The following is a 13960-nucleotide window of genomic DNA, read 5'->3' on the forward strand; positions in this document are numbered from 1 at the left end:
CTTTCCCCTCTCCCTCTCCCTCCCCCCCCTTTCCCCCTCTCCCTCTCCCTCCCTCCCTCTTCCCACCCCCCCCTCCCTCCCTCCCTCCCTCTTCCCACCCCCCCCTCCCTCCCTCCCTCCCTCTTCCCACCCCCCTCTTCCCACCCCCCTCCCTCCCTCCCTCCCTCTTCCCACCCCCTCCCTCACTCCCTCCCTCTTCCCACCCCCTCCCTCCCTCTTCCACCCCCTCCCTCCCCCCCTCCCTCCCTCCCTCCCTCCCTCCCTCCTTCCCACCCCCTCCCTCCCTCCCTCCCTCTTCCCACCCCCTCCCTCCCTCCCTCCCTCTTCCCACCCCCTCCCTCCCTCCCTCTTCCCACCCCCTCCCTCCCTCCCTCCCTCTTCCCACCCCCTCCCTCCCTCCCTCCCTCTTCCCACCCCCTCCCTCCCTCCCTCTTCCCACCCCCTCCCTCCCTCCCTCTTCCCTCCCTCTTCCCTCCCTCTTCCCACCCTCTTCCCACCCCCTCCCTCCCTCTTCCCACCCTCTTCCCACCCCCTCCCTCCCTCTTCCCACCCCCTCCCTCCCTCCCTCTTCCCACCCCCTCCCTCCCTCCCCCCCCTCTCCCTCTCCCTCCCCCCTTTCCCCCTCTCCCTCTCCCTCTCCCTCCCCCCTTTCCCCCTCTCCCTCTCCCTCTCCCTCCCCCCTTTCCCCCTCTCCCTCTCCCTCCCCCCTTTCCCCCTCTCCCTCTCCCTCCCCCCCTCTTCCCACCACCCCACCCCCTCTGCCCTTCTTCCCCCCCCCCCCCCCCCCGATTCTTTGAATAAAACTTTCCTTCTATATATCATGTGAAATAATATGAAAAGACCTGTTGTCCATGAACTGCCTAGTTCAATGAGCAGGTGACAATGTGAATTTTTTGTACTGATCATAATACAAGTTTTCAATTGAATGAGTAAAATAAGAGTAAAGAGGGAATGAGAGGAAATGATCAATGGACGTAAGTAACAAGATGTGATTATGAAGTATATGGGAAGGGAGTTGTGTACAACAGAAAATGACAGTGTAAATGAGGGAGATTGAGAGAGAGGCGTGTGGATGTGGAAAGGATGTTTCCTCTTGTGGGAGAATCTAGGACTAGGGGTCACTGTTTAAAAATAAGGGGTCGCCCATTTAAGACAGAGATGAGGGGTGAATGGTTCTTGGTGGTAGGCATGATTGTGGAGTTGAGCTTACAATCAGATTAGCCATGATCTTGCTGAATGGCAGAGCAGGCTCGAAGGGCTGAGTGGCTTACTCCTGCTCCTAATTCTTATGTTTTCCTATGATTGCCTCTCTCTCAAAAACATAAGAATTAGGAGCAGGAGTAGGCTGCTCTGCCATTCAGCAAGATCATGGCTAATCTGATTGTAAGCTCAACTCCACAATCCTGCCTACCACCAAGAACCATTCACCCCTTGCTTATCAAGAATCTATCTACCTCTGTCTTAAAAATATTCCATCACCTTTTGAGGAAGAGAGTTCCAAAAACTCTCAATCCTCAGAGAAAATTTTTTGCCTCATCTCTGTCTTAAATGGGCGACCCCTTATTTTTAAACAGTGACCCCGAGTCCTAGATTCTCCCACAAGAGGAAACATCCTTTCCACATCCACCCTGTCAAGACCCTTCAGAGTCTTATATGTTTCAATGAAGTCACTTCTTACTCTTCGATACTCCAGCGGATACAAGCCTAGCCTGCCCAACTTTTCTTCATAAGACAACCTGCCCATTCCAGGTATTAGTCTAGTAAACCTTCTCTGAACTGCTTCCAATGCAGTTACATATTTCCTTAAATAAGGAGAGCAATACTGTACACACTACTCCAGATGTAGTCTCACCAATGCCCTGTATAACTGAAGCATAACCTCCCTACTTTTGTATTCAATTCCCCTCACAATAAACAATAGCATTCTATTAGCTTTCCTAATTACTTGCTGTACCTGCATATTAATCTTTTGTGATTCATGCACTTGAATACCCAGATCCCTCTGCAATCTCCCACTATTTAGATAATATGCTTGTTTATTCTTCCTGCCAAAATGGACAATTTCACATGTTTCCACATTATACTCCAGTTGCTAAATCTTTGCCCACTCACTTAACATATCTATATCCCTTTGTAGCCTCTTTATTTCCTGTTCACAACCTACTTTCCTACCTATCTTTGTGTCATCAGCAAATTTAGCAACCATACCTTCAGTCCCTTCATCCAAGTCATTTATATAAATTGTAAAACGTTGAGGCTCCAGCACTGATCTCTGTGGCACGCCACTCGTTACATCTTGCCAACCAGAAAATGACCCATTTATGCCTACTCTCTCTTTCCTGTTAGCTGGCCAATCTTCTATCCATGCCAGTATGTTACCCCCATGAGCTTTCATTTTCCATAATAACCTTTGATGTGGCATCTTATCAGATGCCTTCTGGAAATCTAGGTACAGCACATCCACCAATTCCCCTTTCTCCACAGCACGTTACTACTTCAAAGATCTCCAATAAATTGGTTAAACATGATTTCCCTTTCACAAAACTATGTTGACTCTGCCTGATCTTGAATTTTTCCAAGTGCCCTGCTATAATGTCTTTATTAATAACATCTGTCATAGGGAAAATGTTAGAAACTAAGCTAACTGGCCTGCAGTTTCCTGCTTTCTGTCTCCCTCCATTTTGAATAAAGGAGTTACATTTGCTATTTTCCAATCGAATGCGATCCTTGCCCGAATCTAGGGAATTTTGGAAAATTAAAATCAACGCATCAACTATCTCACTAGCCACTTCTTTTAAGACCCTAGGATGACGTCCATCAGGACCCGGGGACTTGCCAGACTGCAGCTCCAACAATTTGGTCAGTACCACTTCCCTGGTAATTGTAATTTTCTTGAGATCCTCCCTCCCTTCCATTTCCTGGTTTACAACTATTTCTGGGATGTTACATGTATCCTCTATAGTGAAAACCGTTCAATTCATCTGCCATCTCCTTATTATCCATTATTAATTCCCCAGACTCACTTTCTATAGGACTAGTGTTCACTTTGGTAACTTATATTTTTCAAGATCTGTAGAAACTCTTACTATATGTTTTTATATTTCTAGCTAGCTTTCTTTTGTACTCTAATTTTTCCCTCCTTATTAATCTTTTAGTTACTCTTTGCTTTTTTTTAATATTCTGTCCAATCCTCTGGCCTGCCACCCATCTTTGTGCAATTGTATGCTTTTTCTTTAAGTTAACTATCTTCAACTTTTTTTAGTCAACCACAAATGTTGGTCCTCCTTTGGAATTTTTCTTTCTTGTTGGAATGTATCTGTTCTGTGTATTCTGAAATGTCTGCCTCTGCATCTCTATTGACCTATCCCTTAACCTAATTTGCCAGTGCACCTTAGCTAGCTCTGCTTTCATGCCGTCATAATTGTCCTTATTTAAGTTTAAAATACTAGTCTTAAACCCACTCTTCTGTCCCTCAAACTGAATGTAAAATTCAATCATATTACGATTGTTACTGCCTCGGGGTGCCTTCACTATGAGGTCATTGTTTAATCCTGTCTTATTACACAGTACCAGGTCTAGTATAGCCTGTTCTCTGGTTGGCTCCAGAACATGCTGTTATAAGAAACTATCCTGAAAACATTCTATGAACTCCTTATTTCGGCTACCTTTGACCATCTGATTTTTCCAGTCTATATGTAGATTAAAATCCCCCATGATTATCGCTGTACCTTTCTGACAAGCTGCCATTATTTTTTTATAAGCAAGTAAAGCGGTGGTGGGGCAAGAGATAACAAAGGAGAAGGTGTAAATAGGACAAGCTCATAATAGCTGACCAGAAGGTCATGGAGCAAAGGCAAACAATATGTTAATGGTGTGTTGAAAGACAAAGCATTAGTACAGATAGAGTGTTAACAGACTGAAAATTGAACAGCCGCAAGTACAAAAATGAAAAAAAAACAGTGGGTAAGCAAACTGAACAAACTAAGATGAAATAAAATAAACACAAAAAAAAATTTAAAAAAGGAAAAAGAAAAAAAACTGAAAATAAAAGTAAAATGGAGCCCGTCATGCTCTGAAATTATTGAACTCAATGTTCAGTCTGGCAGGCTGTAGTGTGCCTAATCGGTAAATGAGATGCTGTTCCTTGAGCTTGCATTGATATTCACTGGAAAACTGCAGCAATCCCAGGACAGACATGTGAGCAGGGGGGAGTGTTGAAATGGCAAGCAACCGGAAGCTTGGGTCCTGCTTGCGGACTGAGCAGAGGTGTTCCGCAAAGCAGTCACCTAGTCTGCGTTTGGTCTCCCCAATGTAGAGGAGACCACATTGTGAGCAGCGAATACAGTATACTAAATTGAAAGAAGTATAAGTAAATCGCTGCTTCACCTGAAAGGAGTGTTTGGGGCCTGGGATAGTGAGGAGAGAGGAGGTAAATGGGCAGGTATTACACCACCTGCAATTGCAGGGGAAGGTGGTGGGGGTACTGGAGGAGTAGACCAGGGTGTCACGGAGGGAACGATCCCTTCGGAATGCTGATGGGGAAGGGAGGTGAAGATGCGTTTGGTAGTGGCATCATGCTGGAGGTGGTGGAAATGGTGGAGGATGATCTTTCGGATATGAAGGCTGATGGGGTGGAAAGTGAGGACAAGGGAATCCTGTCGTGGTTCCGCGAGGGAGGGGAAGGGGTGAGGGTTGAGGTGCGGGAAATGGGCTGGACATGGTTGAGGGCCCTGTCAATCACAGTGGGGGGGAATCCTCGGTTGAGGAAAAAGGAAGACATATCAGAAGCGCTGTCATGGAAGGTAGCATCATCAGAGCAGATGCGTCGGAGACGGAGAAACTGGGAGAATGGAATGGAGTCCTTACAGGAGGCAGGGTGTGAAGAAGTGTAGTCGAGGTAGCTGTGGGAGTCAGTGGGCTTATAATGGATATTAGTAGACAGCCTATCCTCAGAGATGGAGACAGAGAAGTCGAGGAAGGGAAGTGTCAGAGATGGACCATGTAAAGGTGAGAGAAGGGTGGAAATTGGAAGCAAAGTTGATGAAGTTTTCCAGTTCGGGGCGGGAGCAGGAAACAGCACCGATACAGTCATCAATGTACCGGAAAAAGAGTTGGGGGAAGGGGGCCTGAGTAGGACTGGAACAAGGAATGTTCGACATATCCCACAAAAAGACAGGCATAACTAGGACCCATGCAGGTACCCATTGCAACACCTTTTACTTGAAGGAAGTGAGTGGAGTTGAAGGAGAAGTTGTTCAATGTGAGAACAAGTTCAGCCAGGCGGAGGAGGGTGGTGGTTGATGGGGACTGGTTGTGCCTCTCTTCAAGGAAGAAGCAGAGAGCACTCAAACCGTCCTGGTTGGGGATGGAGGTGTAGAGCGATTGGATGTCCATAGTGAAGAGGAGGCGGTTGGGGCCAAAAAACTGGAAATTGTCAAAATGATGTAGTGCGTCAGAAGAATCACGGATGTAGGCGGGAAGAGACTGGACCAGAGGAGCAAAGATAGAGTCAAGATGGGAAGAAATAGTTCAGTGGGGCAGGAGCAGGCTGTACAATTCACAGGGTGGGGGGGGGGGTAAAGGCCTGCTCGGGTCTGCAAATGAAACCTGACCCGAGTCCGACCCAGCCCGAGTCCTTCCATTTTTTCTTGCGCCCGACCCAACCATCAGTTAACTTACCTTCCATTTTTCACTTTGTTCCTTACCTGCACCAGCTTAAAATAACTGTAACGAAACCACTTTTAAAGTCCAAAAAGTAAATTAACATTAGAGTCACTTACCTGAGGTGGTGATAGAGTGTGTCCGATCCGGCCCAAGCCCGAATGCCGGACCCGGAAGTGCGACCTGACCCCACCCGAACCCGACACATGTAGTCGGGTCCCGTCGGGTTAGGGTCGGGTAGCAGGCCTTTAGTGGGGGTGGTGGTGGTAGCATAGTAGTAATCTTGCTGGACTAGTCTTCCAGAGGCTTGGTCTAATCCTCCAGAGACATGTTCAGATCCCACCATGGCAGCTTAAGGAATTTAAATTCAAATAATTAATAAATCGGGAATAAAATGCTAGTCTCATTAATGATCATGAAATTACTGGATTGGTATAAAAACCCATCTTGTTCATTAATGCCCTTCGGGGAGGAAATCTGCCATCCTTACCCAGTCTGGCCTACAAGTGTCTCCAGACCCACCGGAATGTGGTTCAGTCTTAACTGCCCTCTGAAATGGCTGAGCAAGCCACTCAGTTGTATCAAACCACTACAGAGGAGTGAAATAAGTATAACCACCCGACATCGACCTAGACACTGGAAATGACAAAGGCACACTGCCTGGTTGACCTTGCAAAGTCCTCCTCATTAATATCTGGGGACTTATGCCAAAATTGGGAGAGCTGTCTTACCAATCAGTCAAGCAACAGGCTGACAGACATACTCATCAAATCATACCTTACAGCCAATGTCCCAGACTCCTGCATCACGATCCTGTCCCATCGGCAGGACCGACCCAGCAGAGGTGGCGTCACAGTGCTATACAGTTGGGAGGGAGTGGCCCTAGGAGTCCTCAACATTGAATCTGGACCTCATGAAGTCTCATGGTATTAGAACAAATGTGAGCAATAAAACCTCTTGTTGATTACCACCTATTGCCCTCCCTCAGCTGATGAATCAGGGCTTCTCCATGTTGAACACCACTTGGAAGAAGCACTGAGGGTAGTAAGGCATCGAATGTACTCTGGGTGGGGGACTTCAATGTCCGTCACTAAGAGTGGCTCAGTATCAAGAAATGACTGCGTGCACTGAATATAGCAAAGGCAATAGGCCCCCAACAACATCCTGGCTATAGTACTGAAGATCTGTGCTCTAGAAATAGTCGCACCCTTAGCCAAGATGTTCCTGTACAGCGACAATAGTGGCATCTACCTGACAATGTGGAAAATTGCTGAAATATGTCCTATGCGTTAAAAGTAGGACAATCCAAATCTAGCCAATTACCAGCCCATCAGTCTACTCTCAATTGTTAGCAAAGTGTTGGAAGGTGTTGTTGACAGTGCTATCGAGTGGCACTTAGCAACAAACTGCTCACTGAGTTGCCTGGTATGGAGCGTGCTAGCAATGAAGAGAGGTTGAGTAGATTAGGATTATTTTCATTAGAAAGACGGAGGTTGAGGGGGGACCTGATTGAGGTGTACAAAATCATGAGAGGTATAGACAGAGTGGATAGCAAGAAGCTTTTTCCCCAGAGTGGGGGATTCAATTACAAGGGGACACGAGTTCAAAGTGAAAGGGGAAAAGTTTAGGGGGGATATGCGTGGAAAGTTCTTTACGCAGAGGGTGGTGGGTGCATGGAACGCATTGCCAGCGGAGGTGGTAGACGCGGGCACGATAGCGTCTTTTAAGATGTATCTAGACAGATACATGAATGGGCAGGAAGTAAAGAGATACAGACCCTTAGAAAATAGGCGACAGGTTTAGATAGAGGATTTGGATCGGTGTAGGCTTGGAGGGCCGAAGGGCCTGTTCCTGTGCTGTAATTTTCTTTGTTCTTTGATGCTCAGTTTGGGTTCTGCCAGGGCCACTCTGCTCCAGACCTCATTACAGCCTTGGTCAAAACATGACAAAAGAGTTGTATTCCAGAGATGAGGTGAGAGTGATTGCCCTTTACATCAAGGCAGCATTTGACCGAGTATGGCATCAAGGAGCCCCAGAAAAATTGAAATCAATGGGAATCGAGGGAAAACTCTCCACTGGTTGGAGTCATACCTAGCACAATGGAAGATGGTTGTGGTTGTTGAAGGCCAATCATCTCAGCCCCAGGACATTGCTGCAGGAGTTCCTCAGGGTAGTGTTCTAGATCCAACCATCTTCAGCTGCTCATCAATGACCTTCCCTCCAACGTAAGGTCAGAAGTAGGGATGTTCGCTGATGATTGCACAATGTCAGTATCATTCGCAACTCCTCAGATACCTAAACAATCTGTGCCCACATGCAGCAAGATCTGGACAACATTCAGGCTTTTGCTGATAAGTGGCAAGTGACAATGTATGGCACTTGTGTAGCATGAATGTTCATCTCCAACAACAGAGGATCTAACCATCTCCCCTTGATGATCAATGGCATTATCATAGTTGAATCTGCCACCAACATCCTGTGGGTTTCCATTGTCTAGAAATTTAACTGGACCAGCCATATAAATACTGTAGCTGCAAGATCAGGTCAGAGGCTGGGAATTCCATGATGAATAATTCATCTCCCAAAGCCTGTCCGCGACCTTCAAGGTATAAGTCAGGAGTGTAATAGAATACTCTCCACTTGCCTGGATGAGTGCAGCTCGCACCACACTCAGGAAGCTTGACACCATCCAGGACAAAGAAGCCCACTTGATCACCCCATCTAGCACCTTCAACATTCACTCCCTCCACCACTGGTGCACAGTGGCAGCAATGGTTTGACATCACCTTCCAAACCTGCGACCTTTACCACCCAGAGGAACAAGGGCAGCAGACAAATGGGGACGCCACCACCTGCAAGTTCCTCCCCAAGTCACTCGCCATCCTGACTTGTAACTATATCGCCGTTCCTTCGTCGTCGCTGGGTCAAAGTCCTGGAACTCCCTCCTGAACAGCACTGTTCATGTACCTGCACCACATGGACAAATCAAGTAGGCAAATCACCAACACCTTCTCAAGGGCAATTCAGGATGGGCAATAAATGCTGGCCAAGCCAGTGACGTTGACATTCTTTGAACAAATGGGGAAAAAAAGGTTTCAAGTCAACAGTTGGAAATAAAGTGTCAAATCATGAGCTAGTTTTTAGAATATGTTGCATGGTATACTTGCTGGTACAGTGAAACTATTTGATATATTCTTTGCTATACAACCTTTTCAAAAGGTTGTAGAATCAGCTTCACAAGGAAACCATTCTACACACTTCACCTGTACCAGGTATCTAAATAAGCGCCATCTATTTAGTCCCATTTCCCAGGCCTATTCCCATATACACTTATTTTTCAAATATTTATCCAGTTCTTTTCAATCTATAATGGATTACACTTCCCCTACTGTGCCTGGTAGATAATTCCAAGTCCCAACTTCTGTCTGCATTTTTTAAAAAGAAAGTGATCTAGAGCTGCTCCCTCTGCTGTTTGGGTGATATTAAATTTATGCCGTCTGGTTACTGACTCACCAAGGAGTGGGATTTTTTTTTTCTCTTTATCCTATTGAAACTTCTTTTAATTGTGAAAGACTTCTAATGAAAAAGCCCCCATTTCTCCTCTTTCCCCTCACAACTAAAGCCTCAGCTCTGGTAGTAAATCTTCTTTAAGCAAATCTCTTCTGCACCTTGATATACTGCCTAAACTAGGGTGCCCAAAACTGTACACAATGTTCTAAATGCAGCAAAAACAATGACTAGTATAATTTTAGCATTATCTCTTTGTTTTTATGCTGCATGCTGTTACTTATAAAACCTATAATCCTATATGCTTTTGTCCCACTTTTAAAGATTTGTGTATTTGAAACTCTAAATTTCTATGCTCTACTCTTTTAAAGTTTTAGCATTTGGTGTGTATCTCCTCTCCTTATTTTATTCCTCTTTCCTCCCAAAATGCATCAATTCTCCACACTAAATTTAATTTGATACCTATCTGTCAAGAATACTAATCTGTCTAGTTGTCACCTGAAGTCACTTGCTCTTCCCTTCATTTTCACCCATATTGTAGGTTGGTTACCTGAGGTTTATAAAGTTGTACTTATGGGGAAAAAACTGAAAGCTGATGAGCAAATTATAGCGATCAGATAGACTAACATTTTCAAAACTCAGGAATGGGCATGTGAACATAGCCTGATGCATTCTGCAGGTCAATTATTACCCACTGGTGGCAGAGATGGGAATCAAGCTGAAGATTGCCATCAAGATGACAACCTCGTTAAAATCATTTATATTAACCATTAAATAAAATCAGAACGCTAACAAATAGACTGTGGAAGTGAACAACAGCTTGAGAAACTGGAATGGGATGCAGAGTTGAGAAAGAATGTATTGTTGACTATTGCATCAACTTTCCAAGATCTGTTCTTGGTACTGCAGAGGAAATATAGGGAAAAAGACAGAGGGCTGAATTTTACCCTCGTCGGACAGGAGCCGACCACCAACCGAAAAGTCGGTGGCGATCCTGCCTCTGCCTGGCCTGGGAATCCAGTCCAGATTTTATGGTCCCCAGTCCCTTAATAGGTCTGAGGCGAGATTTCCACCTCATTGAGGCTTGAAGTCTCGCCTAATGGATCTGACGGCCAATCAGCAGGCTGACAGCTCTTACTCCCGGCAGCGCCACCAGGAGCGGTGGCCACTGCTGTGACTGCAGCCTAGCTTCCTGAAGAAGAGGAGGGACAGCCCCGGGAAGAGGTAAGTTTTTTGGGGCCTCATCGGTGGTGGTCGGTCAGGCCCCGGCGAGGCAAGGGTGGTCGATTGAAAGTGGGGGGGGAGCGGGTGAGGGACATGCTGGACGTTAGGCATGGTTGGGGTATTGAGAGCGGCCCTCTGTCGGGCACAAGATGCCCGATCAGGAGGCCCCCTCCCCCCAGGTTGCCTGCTTTTATCGGGCGGCTTTTCTCAGGCCTGGGCTGTCCAGTCGGCCAAGGATAAAATCCCCGTGGTGGCGGGCGAAGGCCCTTAAGTGGCTGTCAATTGGCCACTTAAGGGCCTTGATTGGCCTGGGGTGGGTGGTTTCCTGCCGCCCTGCATAAAATGGCAGCCGAGGTGGGAGCGGGTGAGGAAAGGCCCCCCGAGCCTCCCACTCCATTTTACCTCCCCCCAAAAGAACTGGAATTGATGGAAAATTGCACCTGGGAACCAGCAGCAGCAAGAATTAACAAAATGGATAAAGATCACAAGTCAAGGATGTTCACTTGAGACAGTTTAATAACTTTAAATAGCTGAAACTATTAAGTTAAAATGGAGAATGCATCCTTTGCAATGCCGATTAATAGCACAAAGAGGTTCTGTGCTATTGTAAAATCAGGCTGATGAGTAGAATGCTAACAACAGCAAATTGCATTTATAAAGTGTTTTGTGTGGTCAGTATGGGTGTGAAAATTGGACCTTGAAGAACGATGGTGACTAGGCGTTTTGAGTTGTGCTATAGTTGTATGTTTAAAAATTAATTGGACAAGAAGAATGACTAATGAGTAGGTCTTTTAATAGCACAAAAATGAGGCTGATTTTGAGATGGGGGCAGGAAGGGAACAGCACAGAAAGACCATTCAGCCTATTGTACTTGTGCTGGCACTTTGAAAGACTTTACCAATTAATCCTGCTCCCTTGTTCTTTCCCCAGCACCATGCAAATCTTTCCCCTTCTAGTATTTATCCAGCTCCCTTTTCAAAGTTACTATTATCTCTGCTTCAACCACCCTTTCAGGCAGTGCATTTCAGATCATTACTCACTGTGTAAAACTAATGTTGTCATAAGGAAAGCTATTAGGTTGTTAATATATAAAAAAGTTCATGGCAATATCAAAGGACAGGCAATTAAGAATGTGGATAAATGTGTTTTGAATGGCCAGGTGTAACATTGAGGGCTGATACATTTCATTTGTGCAGGGGCTGTATAGAGTCTACAAGTTACTAGTCTCCATGTTGCAAACAGTCAGAGATAGCAACATAGAAATGTTTGGGCATCATCTTCTGTTTTGCATGTCCCATCTTGTTTCTTCTATAGTACTATCCAGCATAGAATTTTACAGCACATGAGCTTATTTAGCCCATTATAATGTGACTAGTTCTCTAAAAGAATGATCCACTTAAGTCTTATTTACCTGCTTCATTATCTTACTTTGTCAAATTGTCAAGTTAAATTATTTGAACTCAATATAAATTTTATAAGAATTCAATAAAATTTCTCCATTTGATTGGATAAATAAATGTATTTATTGCAATTTGAATCAATTAATTGTGATTAAGTCACGTGCAAATTTCATAGATTTGCTTGATTAACCTTTATGCTATCGGATTGCTCAAAACGCTTGGAATATTTTTCTCCCAGCAACATTTTTCCTTGATCTTAGCAATTATAAGTTTAAAAATAAAGCAGAATAACATATGACCTATTTCACAATAGTGTGAGTTGCTGTAAGAGCATTAGAAATAAGGGTGGGAGTAGGCAGTTCAGTCCTTTGACCCTGCTCCACCATTCAGTACAATCATAGCTGATCTACCTTAACTGCGTTCCTACGCTATTCCCATATCCCTTAATTCCCTTAGTATCAAAATCTGTCACGGTGTCTTGAATATACTCGATGACTGAGTATCCACAGCCCTCAGGATGAGAATTCCAAAGACACTCAATCCTTTGAGTGAAGGACTTTCTCCTCATCTCAGTTCTGAATGGTTGACCCCTCATTCTGAGACTCTGACCCCTATTTCTCAACACTCCAGCCAGGGGCAAAATCCTCCCAGCATCTACCCTGTCATGCATCTTAAGAATGTTATGTTTCAATGAGATCACCCCTCATTCTTTTAAATTCTAGAGAGTATAGGCCTAGTCTACTCAATCTCTCCTCATATTACAATTCTCTCATTCTAGGAATCAGTCTAGTGAACCTTTTGTTGTACTCTCTCCAAGGCAAATAGGAAAGGAGACCAAAACTGCACACAGTACTCCAGGTGTGGTCTCATCCAAGGCCCTATTTCTTTGCAGTAAGAATTCTTCACTCTGCCATTTCCTTACTCCCCAATATATTTTTCCCTGCCTCTGCCTCTAAGGGACCCACGTTTACTTTTGCTAATCTCTTCCTTTTTACATACTTATAGAAGCTTTAATAATGTTTTTGTGTCTCTTGCTAGTTTATTTTCATATTCTTTTTCTTTATCAATTTTATGGCCATCTTTTGCTGACTTTATAGGATCATAGAAATTTACAGCATAGAAGGAGGCTGCTTGGCCCAGTGCGTCCATGCCAGCCGACAAGTAGCCATCCAGCCTAATCCAGTTTCCAGTTCTTGGTCTGTAGCCTTGTGGGTTAAGGCACTTCCAGTGCATATCCAAGTACTTTTCAAACGTTTCAGGGTTTCTGCCTCTACCACCCTTATAGGCAGTGAGTTCCAGACCCCTACAACCCTCCGGGTGAAAAGATTTCCCCTTGAATCCCCTCTAACCCTTTACCTTTTACCCACATCTATGCTCCCTGTTTATGGACCCCTTAACCAAGGGGAATAGGGTCTTCTATCTATTTTATACATTTTAATTAGGTCTCCCCTCAGCCTTCCCTGTTCCAAAGGAAACAACCCTACCCATCCAATCTTTCCTGATAACTAAAATTCTGCAGTCCAAGCAACATCCTCGTAAATCTTTTCTGCACACTCTTTGGTGCAATCGCATCTTTACTATAGTGTGGTGATCAGAACGAAATGCAGTATTCCAGCTGTGGTCTATATTGAGTTTTGTGCAGTTCCAGCATAACCTCCCAGCTCTTACATTCTATGCCTCGGCTAATAAAGGCAGTATCTCATGTACCTTCTTGACTGCCTTATCTACCTGTCCAGCTACATTCAGGGATCTGTGGACATGCACTCCAAGGTCCCTCTGTTCTCCCAATCTTCAAGCTGACTAGTCTTTTTGGCAATATTATAAATCTCTTCCTTTAACTAATACTATCTTTAACTTCTCTTCTTAGCCACGGTATGCCCACTTCTCTGATGAGATTTTTATTCTTTAAGGGCATATATATTTGTTGCAAATTATGAATTCATTCTTTAAAAGTTTGCCATTACTTATCTCTCTGGTTGGCATCCTTCATCGATGAAAAATGATGGACACAGAGCAAACAATCCATTTAGGTGGGGTGTCTTCTCTTGATCCACCTTTGCTGATGGCTGTGAAGGCCAATCGTTGAGAACTGGTTCTGCCACAAATGCTGCATGTGAAGCTACCAGGTGACGTTGTGAGTTGTTATTTTTGACAGCGCCTGTTGCCAA

The 13960-nt window shown here is 44.8% G+C and overlaps 1 protein-coding gene across 7 annotated transcripts in view; it reads left to right on the top strand.

The window, feature by feature from the left end:
* LOC137375908 (mitogen-activated protein kinase 9) overlaps nt 1–13960 on the top strand; it is a 142023-nt gene that overhangs the window by 37858 nt on the left and 90205 nt on the right. For 5 of the 7 annotated variants that reach the window (XM_068043579.1, XM_068043575.1, XM_068043582.1 and 2 more), the window contains exon 1: nt 2798–2859. The exons of 1 other annotated variant lie outside the window; for it this stretch is intronic. The gene's annotated coding sequence lies outside the window, so the exon portion shown is untranslated. Of the gene's footprint in view, nt 1–2797; nt 2878–13960 lie in introns of those variants that run through there. One more of the 7 variants, XM_068043578.1, reaches the window with a different exon arrangement.

This window comes from Heterodontus francisci, chromosome 12 (genome assembly GCF_036365525.1).
Source record: "Heterodontus francisci isolate sHetFra1 chromosome 12, sHetFra1.hap1, whole genome shotgun sequence".
NCBI lineage: Eukaryota > Metazoa > Chordata > Chondrichthyes > Heterodontiformes > Heterodontidae > Heterodontus > Heterodontus francisci.